This window comes from Myripristis murdjan, chromosome 9, assembly GCF_902150065.1.
Source record: "Myripristis murdjan chromosome 9, fMyrMur1.1, whole genome shotgun sequence".
NCBI classification, from domain to species: domain Eukaryota; kingdom Metazoa; phylum Chordata; class Actinopteri; order Holocentriformes; family Holocentridae; genus Myripristis; species Myripristis murdjan.
Genome location: NC_043988.1, coordinates 15,039,827 through 15,055,892, shown reverse-complemented (window position 1 = coordinate 15,055,892; position 16,066 = coordinate 15,039,827). Strand labels below are relative to the sequence as shown.

The window sequence follows — 16,066 nt, the reverse complement described above, 5'->3', positions numbered from 1 at the left end:
AGAGTGTTTTGTTATTTTTGTACTGTTTGATGCAGGTGAAAACCCCTTGCTTCAAGTAGATGTAGTGTAGCTCGTCTGGCCCCCTGCTAGACGTCTGTTTGTGTTCATCACTGTGTCCTCTAGTAGTCCATCCTTCCTTGCCATGGGTCTGCTGTCGCTCTGAGCAAAATTTCACTTAAGATGGGTAGTTAGCGCCTATTCCCCTGGCATTTTAATTCAGATTAATTACTTTCCCTAGCTTAAGCAATCTATTTTTGTTTGTTCCTGGATGTTTTTAGCTTTTCGTGACCTTGGGGTAAAGAAAGAGTGAGAAAGAGAGAGAGGAAGAAAAAAAAAGCCCTCCACAGTAGACTTATACCCTCAATTTAATAGCCGAGTGAGGTGTTTCTCCAGCATCATCAGATCAATGGAGAGTAAATAGCCCACACTTCTTGTTTCACAGTGCAGTATTGATCTTTTCCTCAGCCTCGGCTTCCCTTTCCCCGGCATCTCGTGTCTTTCAACCCTTGGGACTGCACTGATTGCCATAGATTGGACAAGCTAACAAGCGCATGATGAGGAACCAGGCTTTCTTTTCTTCTCATAGGCTGTTTCGTTTTTTCTTTTGTGGCACTGGCATGAACACACACAGACAGACAGACACACAGGGACATAAACATCAGATCTACACAGCTCAACGCCATAAAGGAATATGCTGTTTCTTTCTTGTTGCCTCTGTTGTTCACGTTCTCCTGTCTTGATCTTCATCTACAGTGAGAGGATGCACTGTAGCCGAACCTTGTCTTTGGGATGTTTGTGCCAGGCTGATGGAGTACACCAACTCAACCACAGAACAACTCAAAGATATGGTTCTCCACCTCACTGGGATCTTTGTTTGTTTTTTTTTTTTTTTCCTCCAGCTGGCACCTTGCTTATTCCAGAATCTTCCACCGTCTCTAAGAATATCTCAAGTGGCCTGCGGAGAGCGACACACACTCTTTGCGCTGGACAACGGCAGTGTGGCGGCATGTGGGTGAGTTCAGTGTCGATGCTACAGACAGTTTGCCAAAGTCAAGACCTGAAGGGGATAGGAGGAGAGATGGGGAGGTAAACCCCTCCCTACACATCCCAGCCTCTCTTATATAACTGTATAGGGAAATTAGGTTGAGGGGGAAGATCGAACAGTTGCGTGCACTGGTGTGGGGTGCGTTGACACGAAATCATTGGGTATTTAAACTTTGCCTTTTCTGTGTGTGCAGGCGCGTGACTGTGTGTGTGTGTTAGTTTCTGCTCTGCATGCTATGTTGTAATAAATCTTGTTGAGTGCGAATAAGAGAGGTGGTGCATGCGCTGCTGGGTGGCTCAGGATCAATATGAAGTGTGTTTATTGAATCCAGTAGTTGTGTTTGTGGAGCAGGGGAATAAACCAGCTGGAGTAAGTGATCAGCTGTGCTTTTAAGGCTCATTACCAGCCTGTGGGGCATATAGATCTGATTCTTAACAGCCCCTTAGATTGGACAAGTGTATGTTTGAACACAGACAACATGATACACCATATTTCATCACTGTATTTGATCGCCCACTTAGCGTTTCCAAGATTTTCTTTCTTTGTAAACTTAAAATTGCTTTTCACTGTCAGCCAATGCTTTAATTAAATGGGAAGAGTAACTATATAAACACAAATGAGCTATACACACATGCATGAATGACTAAAGTTCAGTTCAGTATAGCCTTGTATTTGTTTTTAGAGTGTTTTACTGAAGGCTGATGTTAATACAGATATTTTTGAACCAAAGCTGAATAGAGTCCGTATTTTGTTCCCATATTCACTATTTTTAAATTCTGAAAAAATGCCACCAGATCTTTTTTTCCAAAATGCCCAATTTAAACCTAGAATATTGAGAATATGAATAATAAAAAAATTGCCATGCATACTTTTTAATGAAAGGAAATCAAAGTAAAGCACATCACATCTGTTACATCGAAGATGGCGAAATTGGCTGCTTCGCGTCTCATTTTAAACTGACGTATCTAATGATGTTCTGCCATCACAAAGACTTGGTGTGTGTGTGCCTTTAATTTATAGTCTTATATTAGGCTTGCCAATGCCCCTAAAGATCTAATTTGACAGTGAATGACTGAAATTTGTCAAATTTGATGAAAATGTGAAAATTAATTGTAATGTTTACATAATACTGGCACATGAAATAGCAGGACAATACATTTCAGCTAATAGGGATACTGTCCAGAGTTGAGTCACAGTGGCCTGTCTATCCATTATTAAATTTCTGGAAAAATTTGAGTCGGTGATCTGCTGATTGTTGCTCTAAACTGAGGAGAATCCAGTTATCTTCCAATCATTGCTTGCAGGAGAAGTTAGGGAAAGTAGTTATTTCCTTCAGGCATGTGTTTGCCAGGATGCCACAAGCATGCATGTGTGTGCTCAAAACAAAGTAAAGATAGAGATTGTCAGATTGTGCAATTGAGCGAAAGAAAATGAGTCTGTAGAGCCAAGGCACTGGGAGGCAGTGATGTGTTCAGTTCAGTTGGCTGAAAAAAATCCCAAAGCCAAATACTGTAGGGGTGGTCCAATAGGCCAATGATATTGATATTGGCTGATATCGGTATCAATATCAGCTTTAAAAGCAATATCGGTATCGGCCTGAAAAGTATTTTCACTGCCAATACTTGGCTGATTGTGAAATTTTGCATATTTTTATTCCTTTTTCTCTAGGAGTGTGTTGTTAATACAGCTGTCTTATCAGCAACAGTACAAAACTCTTTTTTGTAGACAGTGACCTTAAGACATGTCTGTCCAAAAAGCTGCACTTGTTTTGCACCTGCATTTGTATTTCATTTTCACAAAAATCCATATAGGTGTGAAATTTGCCCTAAGACAACATTGTTTCATGCCTGCAAACAAAGAAAACAAATAAAAAGGTTTTTGACACATTCACCGGCCAGGTTTGGATCAAAACTGTTGACTTAAATTGAAATACTCAAATTCATTTTTATTCTCTTTCTCTGTACTCACATGTTCACATTCATCTTACTGTATGGATAGCAGAGGTGGCAAACCCCATCATCTTTTCTGATGACCCCCGCCCCACCCTCACCCACTCACACACACACACACACACACACACACACACATACACACATGCACACATACCGTCTCCTCTCCTACATCTCTCCTTCTCTTCTTGGCTCCCTGTGTTTGCATGTGATATTTTAGGCGACTCTGGGAGGGATGACAGTTCTAACTAGGCCTATTAGGTAACCCTCAGGGTGCCCTCAGCACTGATTTGAGCACCATTAATTTTCTATTATGGAGTGCTAAAGATGTGCCCCTGCACAGTCATTCACCTGGCTTATTGAGTCTCACACACACCAATTGTGGACTTTTCCAAGGCAGTGTTGCTGGTGGTTTAGTGCGACCCCTCCGGGGAGCTAATTTATTATTTGCAGATATTGATCTGGCAGGGTAGGCCAGACGAGCCGTGGCCGATGTTGACTCTGCTCTGGCCGGTGGCGATTTTAACCCCTTCCAGACTGGAGTAGGTGCACACTAGATGGATGGTCAGAGGCTGATAGGGCACTGCTATTAGTATTTGTTTTATTTCTCTGCTTCCTCACTGGTTTACAGTAAGTGGAATTATTTGAACAAGGAACTGATGGAAGCAATTTGCAATAAGGGAGGAACGATTTTTATCTTGCTTCCTGTAGACCTTGACTTTTTCTTTGCAAAGACACAAATGGGTGCACGCACACGTAGCACACCGACAGACCCGCATACGCGCGCACACACACGTACTGTCTGTCCTGTCCAAGGGAAATAAAATCACAGTTAAGAGGAAGGAAAACAAATTTAGAAGGTCAGACAAAACATTTATCATGCTGGTGTGTCTGGTGAGTAAATAACAGAGGGACAGTAAAGGGCATGACTCTGAAACCACCAGATAACCACAGCAGCTCATCACACACACTGTCTCAAGTTTCACTGCCGAAACGGATATTTCTCTGAGGGCTGCCTTCAGAGCACTTGCTATATTCTTTGTTCTATATTGCTTTTTTGTTTTGATCATAAAACTGTAAGTTACTTCAACTTGAAGCTCTCTGGACTTATTCAAGTCTATTGAGATATTTTGTTTAGGGATGAACAATTAATCATATTTAATGCTGAAATCCGTTAGTCAATTTATTGATTAGTCGATCAACAGAAAGTGATTTTAAAAAATATTTTGGTAATGTTGACTATTTGGTTGCTATTTTTAGCTGGTTACAGCTTCACAACAGCTAAGATTTGTTGCTTTTCTCAGTTGCACTACATAAAAGTGTTATTGTTTTTTTTTTTGCTTTTTGGCTGTTGTTAGACTAAGGAAGCAGTTTTAAGACATCACTTTGGGCTCTGTTAAATTTTGATGGGCATTTCCCATTATTTTTGATATTTTATAGACAATCAGTTATTTGGAAAAATAACTAGTTAAATAATTAATAATAAAAATAATCATTACTTCCTTTGTTGTACATACATTGCAGCTGTTTCCATGAATAATTAGACAGTCATCTTTGTTATATTAACAATTACAATAGAAATCTATTATTAGAATTTTGTAAATATGGAGTATTAATAGTGAGATAGTAAAAACCAAATAAGACTTTGTAGTTGCTTCAACTTTAAGAACTAGTGCACTGAAAAAATCTATTGAAGACAGATGTTAACATGTTATAATAAAGATTAATAATCATGGTCATAGTATTTAGCAAAATAACTGGAATTATCATTTTGGCTATATTTTGTACCGTCTAATTATCAGACATACAGTTTTAACCATAGATCATCGACTTCTGGCATATGGCTGTTGTATCACTGCAAATTCAAATTATTTGAGAAAATCACAGGCAGAGACAATCTCACCCAATCTGTTGCCATGTTCAGTAGAAAGCAAATTGATTTAACAAACAGCCTTCTTTGAGAGGCAGAGTTAATAGACTGGAGGGAACGTGAACATGAGATTGAATAAAAGATCCAGATGTGGTTTTGTGTGTGTGTGTGTGTGTGTGTGTGTGTGTGTGTGAGAGAGAGAGAGAGAGAGAGAGAGAGAGAGAGAGAGAGGCATAGAGTTTGGAGTTTCTCTGTTAGGTAGATGGCTAGTGCTATTGCTGTCCTCACCCATCTGAACACACACTAGCAGTAGCTAAATCCATACACACACACACACACACACACACACACACACAAACACATGTAAGCCTAGGGACCAATAAGCTGCTTCCCCCAGGCCTCCTCGAGGCCTCGCTACAACCACAGACTCAGCTTGGGCCGTCCCAGCCGTAATTGGTATTTAATGTTCTCACTGAACCTCAGAGGTCAAACAGTAGTGTGTGGATGTGTGTGTTTGTGTGTGTGTGTGTGTGTGTGTGTGTGTGTGTGTGTGCGCTGAAGGGTGTTAAGCCAAGTGTGTCACTGGAGGTATTATCAAAAAAGGGACATAGAGGAATAAGCAAAGCGATGGATTGTACAACTACAGAGGCGTCCTGTGATGACTGCTGGATAGACTGAATAGAGGATGAATGATGACAGATGACCAGAGAGGAATTATGGAGGATAATAGACCGCCATTTTCTTTTATACTGGTTGTTATGATAGCGTTTTACCTGATCTTTATGGCCTAGAACATAAAACAAAGGTCAGGAAATTTTTCAGGGATAAAAGTACCTCCAACAATTCCAAACTTGTCCATACTCCCTCTGTAAAGATAATTTCATGGTTGATGAGCCTATCTCTTGTTGAATCTGGCGTAATCCCAGACGAGGTCCTATATGCATCTTCCATATGAGTTGCTGAAACCGAGGTGGAGGTCAGAGAGAAGACACTCCTGATGAGGAAACATGTTGGGGTGGATTTTCCACTGCTCTGCCACGCGGTCTCTGCTAATGCTGTTATGAAAGCGTGGGCAGGCCGCCCGCGGAGCCCTGACGGGGAGGAAGATGGAGGGAGGAAGCCACCTCACTCTCCCTTTGTCTCGTTCCATGCCACTTCCAAAACTCAATTGTCTGCCTTCTGCCAGAGACCACAGTCTGTGGAGATGCTCCATGCAGCTGTCTACGCTCAGCGAGAGAAAAAAAGAGGGAGGGAAAAAAAAAAAGATGACAAATAAAGACGAGGAAGGGGGGATGGGGGTTGGAAGACATGAAATAGGGACAAATAAGACATTACCCATCATCCTTTGCTTTGTGATGTCTCTGGCATATCATTCAGAGGGTGGAATGTGTTTCATGTGCCAAATCAGTCCACTATGAAAAGGCCAGAATGGAGGCTGGTTGTATTTGTGTGCCGTGTGTTTAAATATGTTATTATCAGACTTGATCTGTTCTCAAGCTGTACCAGGGAATTCCAGCATCTGGACCAGCCTAGACTGATTGAATAGAAAGAGGATGCCTTGATTGAACATAAAAAAAAGTGTGTAAATTTATATCCAGCTTTGTTTACTAAAAATGGCACATGCTCTTGGTTTATCATGAAATTTTTCATTGGATTTACATCCATTACAGAGGCTTGGAACGTTTGCCATTACAAATTGCTGTATATGTAAAAGGAGTAAAATGTGCTTCTAAAGCAACACAGTTGTCAATAAGCATCAAGCAGCCGTCGCTGATGTGCCGGCTTTCTCATCAGTAATCAGGCCAATCTGTTTTAGCAGAAAATGGCCATACACGATGCAGCATTGATGAAAATGTATCATTTCAACTTCATGGTGCCTTGAGAAGGCAAAGCAAATCAGCAAATGTTCGTGAATTTGACAGCGGAAGCGTGGAAATGCTATGACAACTAGTTGGATGCGGTGAGCTGAGTGCCAGCAGTTTGCATTAAGTTACACTAAGCGCTAATTGGATGCTACCTGGCGCCACATCACTAGCAGCTCTGAACAGGATCAGGATCTGGCTCTGACTAACAGCAAGCTCACTGGTGTTGCTGGCTGATTACCCTTAGCAAAGGGAAAGCCGAAACGATGATGAGAAAAAAATCCCCTCTCTTCTCTCACACAAGCCCTTGGCCCTGTTGGCACAGTGCTAGCTTTTTGATTTCTCCTGATGTCCCTGAAATTGATTTTCAGCCATGATTGCATCGTCTCTCTGAGGCTAATCAAAGATTTTGAATAATTGCTGCAGTATGACTGTACAACAGGGAATAACAAGAATAGTGGCTACTTCCCCTCCCTGTCATCTATAGAATAATTTTAGCTGAGCACTACAGGATGACTTCACAACATACCTCTCAAATGGTTCCCAGTTGTAAGCATGACACCATTCGTTTCAGAGGACATGCCTAATGAATTCCTGCCTAGATTTGATAATGACAGAAGATATCGTGATGTCATGGCTTTGAACTCTGTCAGACTGAGTGTTTGTCACTGAATCCTGTTACTGAGGTGTTTTAAAGGTAATACTTTATCCTCTTTTTGAGGGAAAAAAATCTAAAGTTACTCCTGTTATGCTCTCTCATTCACACACAGTTGAATCCACCTTGGAAATAAAAACTTGAACCTTCTAAATGCCTGCTGCACAAACTTGATGACCCATCAGCTCTCTATAACTTGCCCCATGTTTAATCTCATTGTTGTTGATGTAAAGACATCCTGAGGAAGCCGTTTTGTGCTGTTCCCCTCCAGCTGCCTTTTATAAGAGAGACATCACCATCCCGGAGCCACCCTTTTGTGCCACGGTGAAAGATGGTCTCTCGTTTAACACGGTAATGTATTACCAGTGTTTGCAAGGGGAGAAACAGATTGATTAGAGGGCTGGGAAAGATTAATAAGCTGCACAGGGCAGTTATGACACCCATTGTTTCACACATGCCCTGTAGAGGTGTGCTTCCCAAAAAGCATCATTGTGTAAAATATTGACCTGAAGCGTACCATTACTCTCTCTGTCTCTCTCTCCCTCTCTCTCTCTCTCTCTCTCGTGCTTCCTTTGCTCTCAGACGGATGCTTCTAAACAGTAATAAACTGTTCTCAGCCTTTTTATATTTTTCTGGAGAATGCGCTGGCTCCTGGAACGAAAAAAAAAAAAATATGGCTTGTCAGAACAGAACCCAAAATCCTGTCATGTACAGAGAAGAGAGAGCAGAAGCAGGGGCATTAGAAGCAGGCGGCCCGTGCCGACACTTAATAAAAGCGTCCGTCTCCCTGCTAGCCAGGAGGAATCTGTCCCTGACAAAAGAGCCAGAAAAATGAGGGACCTCTGGCCGTGCAGTAGGAGGCTGGAGGTTGGGGTGGGATGTAACCTTGAGGAATAAACCGCATGACCCCAACAACTTGTTTACTTTTTCATAAGGTCCTGTTGTTGCTTAGTTTGTAGAGCACAGCACTGTGAGAGTTATGGTTGGAATGGAAATTCCTGTCGGCAACACGCTGTAAATGGCAGCGCTCAGTATTTGACGCCGCTGATTTAATTTGCTCTACTGTGCTGCGCTGTGTAACATCTGAACCCACTTGACACAGTAACCTTGAGCTGTGACTGACACTACTGAGCATCACATGATCAAAAGTTCACAAAGTTCACTTATCTGCGAGCTCTGTCTGCAGGAAGAGGAAAAACTACGAAACCTTCCAGAGATTTAAAATAGCAATGAAAAACAAACATCTGAACGGGAGGAGCCCAGAGGCATGCAGAACTACTGACACAAGCGACAGGAAAAGAGAACAAGACGAGATTACATGAATCACCTTTCTGTCTGTGCAGCATCCTACTGATTCCTTGACTCAGATTCACATTCACGCAGAGATGGATATGGAGGGGAATAATGTCATATCTGCTTTGGATCTTGTGGGAAATTTTTTTTATTTGAGGAGATCATGTATGGATACACAGCACATGGTATATAGAGAAAGAAATATACACCGGCAAGCTGTGGAGGTTTTACTACAGTGGCATTAATCCTATGTGTGTAGCATACAGATAAATGCAGGATTAACACATATTCATCTCATTAGATAGGAGCCAGCCACTGTAAGTTGATAAAAGCACATGACTCACACTTGAGTGTGATGCTGTGGTCCTGCACAATCAGTTAAAAAAGCAGGTGAGTGCAGATAAAGATAGACAGTGCACTGATAGAGTATTGAATTAAATGCAACATTTTCAAATGGCTTGAGGGATGGCGTTTGGGCTTTTAATAGACAAAGTCATAATAACCCAGCAAAATCACAGCAGTGGAACAAAACTGTTACAATGTTCTTTTAAGGTAATGTAATTATAACAAACAATTGGATTAATCTGACATAGTCATCAACAACCGCTTTTGGATGCAATCATGGATGGAAAAAAAAACAATACTTTGCACTACAAAAAACTTTAACGCAAAATAAGTGCTAATGGCATCTCTGTTTGAAGAGTGAAGTGTATTCCAATTAGTCAAATGGCAAAGCTTGATGTTATCTAAAATTAGCTTTCATGTGAGATTTTCTACTCTTGTCTTTTCCGCTACTAGCTGGAGGCATTGCTTTGTTCCCCCTTCTATTTAATTTGCTGCCAACCTGTTTTATTTATTTCTCTGGTTGCAGAAATTGCTTTTTGACCTTGATGATTATAAAGAGTAAGTGAATTGAAAAGGCATTGATACCCAGAATTCAGTGGGCTGGCGCAGCAAGGTTATTCATCTTCGTACCTCCATGCGGCTTCACTTTTGCAATGGTCAGATTTTAGTTCCCACTTCCCTGTTTTCATTATCTTAAGAGGGCAGAGGAGAGCTTTTTTGCTAGCGACCTTATAAACTTCCATTTCCACCTCAGTACACAAGCTCATAGACACACACACACACGCTCACACACACGCACACATGCTTTTATTCGAGACATCCTCCATAGCCTATAGCCAAAGTGCACCTTTTATGCTGCGGAGTAAATCAAAGTATGTAGAAGTCACAGTATAATAAAAGTAATTAAAGACACCCCGCTCTGCAACCTTTGTTAAGCATCAATTAAATATGTTAACCATTTTCTTTTATTCATCTTGGTAATTAAGATGAGATATGTTGCTTTACGTTTTTTACCCCTCATCTCCTTCTTTTCTCTTTTCTTTCTGTCTCTGCCTTACACACTCACAGACACACACTCACACACACAGACATGCACACATGGCCATATCACTTTTGACGCCTGTAAAATGTGGAAGTAATGATGTCTACAGTGGATGAATGGCCGAATGAGCCAGAAATGGGGCTATAGTGCCATGTTCACCTTGGGGTCACTCATTCGATTCAGGGGCTTCTAGGTAGTGATCAGAAATCATTTCCATCTAATGATGAAGAGGGAGAGGAGGAACCAGCACAGTGCGTCTCAATGGTCCCTGGGCTCTTAGATCCCCTCGTACTACAGCATAAACCATTACCGCCACAACTGCCTCCAATACCTGCTGCCCATAGTGCTCACATCCCTGGGGGTGAATGTGCTGGTGGGAAAGGCTGCGGCGTGTGTGTGTGTGTGTGTGTGTGTGTGTTCATGTGAGTGTATATAACAAAGCTCAGTTTATCTTTTGCTTTTCATCTTGGTGACAAATCGTTCAATCATGTGTTTACGGTTGTATTGCACCTCTCCCTTTCTCTCTATTGTGACCATTTTCTGGTTGCTGGAGAAGAGTGTTTTGTTATTCCAGCAACTGAGCACACATGTCAACACTTTCAGATGACTGTCTGCCGTGGACTAGCGGATACCTGCAAAGGGATTTTGTTTGCGCTGTCATATCACATTCCCCACACTCTATAGGTTTATGTTCACCTTCCCAAAGACTGTTACAGTCAGTAGTTGTTTTTTTTATTGTTTGCTTGTTTTTTTTTTCTTCCCTGTCTGTCGCGCTGCTGTTCACATTTCACCGGCATCACAGTCCAGTGATCCAGCAGTATCAGCCAACACAAAAAATAAATAAATAAATAAATAAAATAAAAAATATATATATCACATACTGTCTGTTGTTATTATTACAATTCGTTTTTCCTACAATTTTGTTCACCTGCACTGCTCAGTAATACAGGTCAAGCACCGTCTGTTTCTACATGTAAGGGCAAACAATATTAACTGAAGAAAAACTGGGTGAAAACCTTATCTCTAAAATGTCAGCTTTTCAGGAACTAAGAAAAACATCCTTGTTTTTAGCTTGATAGGACATTTTTAGTTTACCTAATTGAGTTTGATAAGGCTTCATAAAATCAAGGCTTATAGAATTTTCTCAACCCACAGAGGATTGTAAAATTTTTCCATTAAACATGGAAATCACCAGAATTGGACTTCCAAGCTTCAATATTTATCCCTGAGATTAACAAAAGATGTTTCATATTGTTTTATTATTTGCTGTGTTTTGTAATTAAACATTTCCCCAGCTGGAAAATTATGTATTTTATGGTTTTAAAATTAATGTTAATTATAGTTGCGATTTTCTTAAAGTCACTGATTTGTAAAGAAAGATTTAAAAAGCAGTTTTATTTTCCTGTACATGTGCAAAAAAAAAAAAAAAAATGTCATGTGTGCAAAAAGTATGGCAGATGAAAGAGAGGTTAGGGAGTTTTGGGGTGAGAAATAAAAGAAAAGCTGATTCGGGCTCTCCAGTGTTTTGTGTGCTGCCCTCTCAAGCTGAGAGAGGCCCAGTGGGGGCTGCAGTGTGCGAGGCTGGAGTGCAGGGAGCATGGGGCACTGTGTAGGCCGAGGCTCAGCATCTGCCAGCCCAGACCGTCCGTGGTTTGTTCCTTTTCCAGCACATTCTTATGTAATTATCTGTGATAAACTCCTCTGCAGTCAAGCCACAAATCCACATGTCAGAGGCTTGGCTTACCAAACAACTGAGAAAGCCACACACAAATACACATTGTCCGCATGCACACAGGAACTTGAACATGCACGAATGCATGCGTACACACACACACACACACACACACACACATATACATGCCCACCGACACTTTCATTCACACAAACAAAACTTTGGGCTGCAGTGACAAGTGGGGTTTGTGTTTAGGAGCCAGAGGATGGAGGGTATAATCCTGGCTTCCACATTGACACTCAGCAGAGTTCAGCAGACTGCACTGGTTTCTGTCGTGCCCAGCACTTTCCCCTCTCAACGCTAAGTTCCTCAAAGTCCCTTAGACAAAGAACCTGCTGATACTCTCCGCTGTGCCAGAATAGGCACCACAAGAAGTAGTGCCTCCACTTCCTGGCTGTGAACAACTTTCGCCACTCAGAGCGCCACATTTAGAAGTTTTTTTGTCCAGTATACTATGACCTTTTCTTGTCTCTTGCCTATTGCTTACCTTGGAGACCTTGTTTATATCATAATAATTAGTGGTCGATGCATGCGCATTGTTAAGATAATAGTATTTTGTAGCATATTTTGCTACAAATTGGGGCACAAAAATAAAGAACAATGGCCTGGTTTTGAGTTCAAAGAAATAATCATCATATTATTCTCTTGCCATGTTTTTTTACAAGGGTTCTTGGATCTCCGTTTTGCTGTGTATTATCTAGTCTGATGCCAGCAGAACAGGGGCAGGGGATGACAATGGAGTGGTGTACTGTGGAAGACTGAAGGCTGTGCCAGCAGGATAAGAGAGAGTGAAAAACAGGGGAGGGTGGGGGTTTCATTAGCATAACTAGCGGGATGCCCAGAACCTTTCTGGAGTGGCGTGTTTACGGCACCACGCTTGGCAAGAGCACACTCATTTTATAGGCTTTATTAAGGAGACTAGGGGAGGCACAAGCAGGATTTGGGATATTGTGTGTGTGTGTTTGTGTGATTGTGTTTTTGCGCTTGCGCGTGCGAGTGAGCGTGAGTGTGTGTGTCTGCTTTTATGTGTGCATATGGCTGTTTTGTCTGCATGTGTGGGGTCTGGAAGGAGGTGTGGTGGGTTTCAGCGGCTGTGTGGCAGCATCTAACCCAACTACTTTTACATGTTTGTATTTTGGCTTAAGTGCCCTTTAAAAGCAATGAAATAGAAAGTGCATTCATAAACCAATCCTCAGGAATGATCCCATTTCAGAGGAGCAGAGAATGGGGCTCTTTGTTGTGCTCTGGCTTCTTTCATCTCTCTGAGGTCATTTTCACAGAGCAAACAGGGAGACTCATTATCAACCTGCACCTGAGAGGTCAGAACCTGAACTCTCCCTCCCTCTTCTAGCCCCCACCCCCAGCCCCAGCCCTCCCTCCGCTCGCTGCTACCCCTGGTCCGCAGTCGGGTTTATTAGCGCAGAACATCTTTTCCAGTGACTGAGCTTGCCCTTATTGTCTACAGCGGTCAGGGTCAAGTCAAGGGCGCTCAGCCTAGATTGGAATCATTTGTCACATGGTCCCGGACTGGAGCTGATTTCAGCACAGGCCAGGGCGAATGTACACAGCGATTCCAACACCACCTCTGACACAGGGAGCAGGGGAGAGCAGCCACTGGACTACGCAGATGGCCCCAGCATATTACCCAGCCACTGCTTGCCAACAAAAGACCCCTTCTTTTTCCCTTTTTTGCTTGCAAATTAAAAGGGGAATGAAATGGGACACTGGATTGAGCACGTAAATGGAACATGCTCTCTGGGAAGCCAGGACACATGCCTCTAAGTGGTAACGCCATTTCCGGCACCTCCGTCTCCCTTTGACAGTCTAAAATTGCCCCACGAGTGACCGTGATAATGACTACACCTTTTAAGTCAGGAAGGAAAAAAAAACAATTCAGATGGGGGACTTACTCCGTAAGTGGTGTAACAGTGCAATTCTGCCAGGGAGCAAGGGAAGTTTTTTTTATTATTATTATTATTTATTTTTTTCCCTCCTCCTCTCTTCATGGTCAGCAGGAGCTTGCATGAACAATGGATCGTGCTGAGGTAGCATGTGGAAAATGACTTTAATACACCATATAGAATGGCTTATTGCTTTGGTCAATAGGACTGCAGTGAAGATGGTGTATCCCGCCGCTTGGGAAGGTTAGACCTGTCAAACGGCCACAGTGACTGATACCCAGAGCCTGCTTATGAGGTCCCTAATGGAAAAAAAAAACTGACAAGCAAAGTTATAAAGGTTACATATGACACATACCTTGCCATTAAGCGTTAGATTAGTCCATATTTTTTCTTTCTTTTACATCTATGGCTATTTCATACGTGGCACAATGGGATGTCGAGGTGGCACTAAAAGTGCTATGACATGGAAAGCAAAAGCGAAGTGAAATAACAAATATAAACAAACCCCCGAATCAAATGAAAAATAGGTTTTCGCCAACCTAATGTCGAAATAGTGGAAACAGTAGAAAAACACAGGGAAATGAAAGAGTGAGCATCGGGCCATTTTAGCTTGTTTTCCCTCTGAGAGGGCAAGTGTGGAGGTGAAGGTCACAGAGAGACTAAGCACACAGCTCATAAACAGCACAGCTGGAGGAATCATTGAAATATGGCCCTTTGTTTTCTCTGGGCTGTAATTGGGCCTGGAGCTCTCTCTCTCTCTCACTTTCTCTCTCTCTCACTCTCTCTCTCTCTCTCTCTCTCCCTCTATCCCTCCGTCCTCTCTCTCTCTCTCTCTCTCTCTCTCTCTCTCTCTCTCTCTCTCTCTCTCTCTCTCGTTCTTTCTCACTCTCATGTGTTCTGCACCAGCGTGGTGCAGTGCAGAGACCCAGACTGCAGAGGCTAATGACTAGGGGGTTAAAGGGCACACCTGCGGTCACAGAAACAATACACAATACAATAAATGCAGAAAAACATAAACAAACATACTGGGAAACAACAGTCAGCCATCCAAAACCCCTTCCACCCCCACTGGTTTCTGATCAGCTAAAAGAAGTGATGAAAGAAATGTTAATCATATTTGAACATTTTTTTTTGTAGTTTAGGTCAAGCAATATAATTTTCAATTAGCTCTCCAAATACAAATTGATGTGAGATCAAAAGTCCTTGTTGTTACTCTGATTGTCAGCATCACGAGAGAAAAAGAAAATGTCGATGTTCAGCTGTGTTATATTTTCAATTTTCCATGTTTCCATAAAACAACACTGCTTGATCCTCAAAGTTCAGCATGGTATGTAAAGCAGGTCAATGTTATTCTGGGCGCCCTCGCTCTAATTGCCCCAGACAATGGTGTCACTAGCTACGGGTCAGCTCACCTCCTCCCTTATTAATCCTGACCCAATCAGCATACTGATTTGGCCCAAATCAGCTGACCTAGGCCCCGGAATGCTCATGGGGTCAGGTTGTACAGATGTTGGGGTCACCAAACCCTGCGGCATCCTACACAGGTGTTCAAATATTCTCGTAATATGCTGAGCTGACAGGTCATAAGGAGAAGCATGCATACCTTTACAGCTGATCATAAGGAATGTTTCAGACTTATCTGAAATCAGTGTAGGCAGCATGTTGATCAAATTCAAATTTCACTCTGACATCTAACTCAACCCCAAAAGTGAACATCAGTACTCTACATTATTGATCAATCTTCATAATATTTATTCAGACCACAGGAAAGAAAATTTGACTTTCACTCAAACTTGTCAACATTGACACAGTAGATGAGGTCATACAGGGGGTAAGAGGCAGACTTGGTGCCCATGTGTTTCTGACTGGTGTAATGAAATGCATGCTCTCACAGCATGTTCATTTTCATTAAGTTGACGGTGGTGGAACACCTCTTGAGGGATTAGCTCTGGAAGACGGCTGTCGCTCCTCCTGACTGCGGGCCTGAGATCTCGGAGCAGAGAGGAGAAAAACAGTATCAGATCCAGCCTGAGATAGCGGGGCTTTGCCGTATAATTACCATGTTAACCCAGATGATTCTCTCTGATCTCTGCAAACATCAGGGCACAAGCTCCGCCAGGCCGGCTTAGACACGGATCTGTCACAGCGCACTGTGGGACACTGAATGTATGTTAGCTTGCTAGCAATAGGACTTGTGGTGTGATCTGCATATGCTTTATTTTAAACCCCCTTGTGTGTTTAGCACATACAGTTAGTAGAGGCACTTAACATTATAAAGCGACAGAAATGTAAATTAAAAAAAAAAAAAGTACGTATTCATATGACACGCCCCAATGAATTGTGATTTTTTTCCCCCCAGTGCAACACACAAT

General features: G+C 42.1%; 1 protein-coding gene across 5 annotated transcripts in view; it reads left to right on the top strand.

The window, feature by feature from the left end:
• LOC115364632 (protein pim1-like) overlaps positions 1 to 16,066 on the top strand; it is a 329,092-nt gene that overhangs the window by 90,529 nt on the left and 222,497 nt on the right. For 4 of the 5 annotated variants that reach the window (XM_030059145.1, XM_030059146.1, XM_030059141.1 and 1 more), the window contains one exon: positions 900 to 1,012. The exons of the other annotated variant lie outside the window; for it this stretch is intronic. The gene's annotated coding sequence lies outside the window, so the exon portion shown is untranslated. The remainder of the gene's footprint in view (positions 1 to 899; positions 1,013 to 16,066) is intronic. 5 annotated transcript variants of the gene reach the window in all.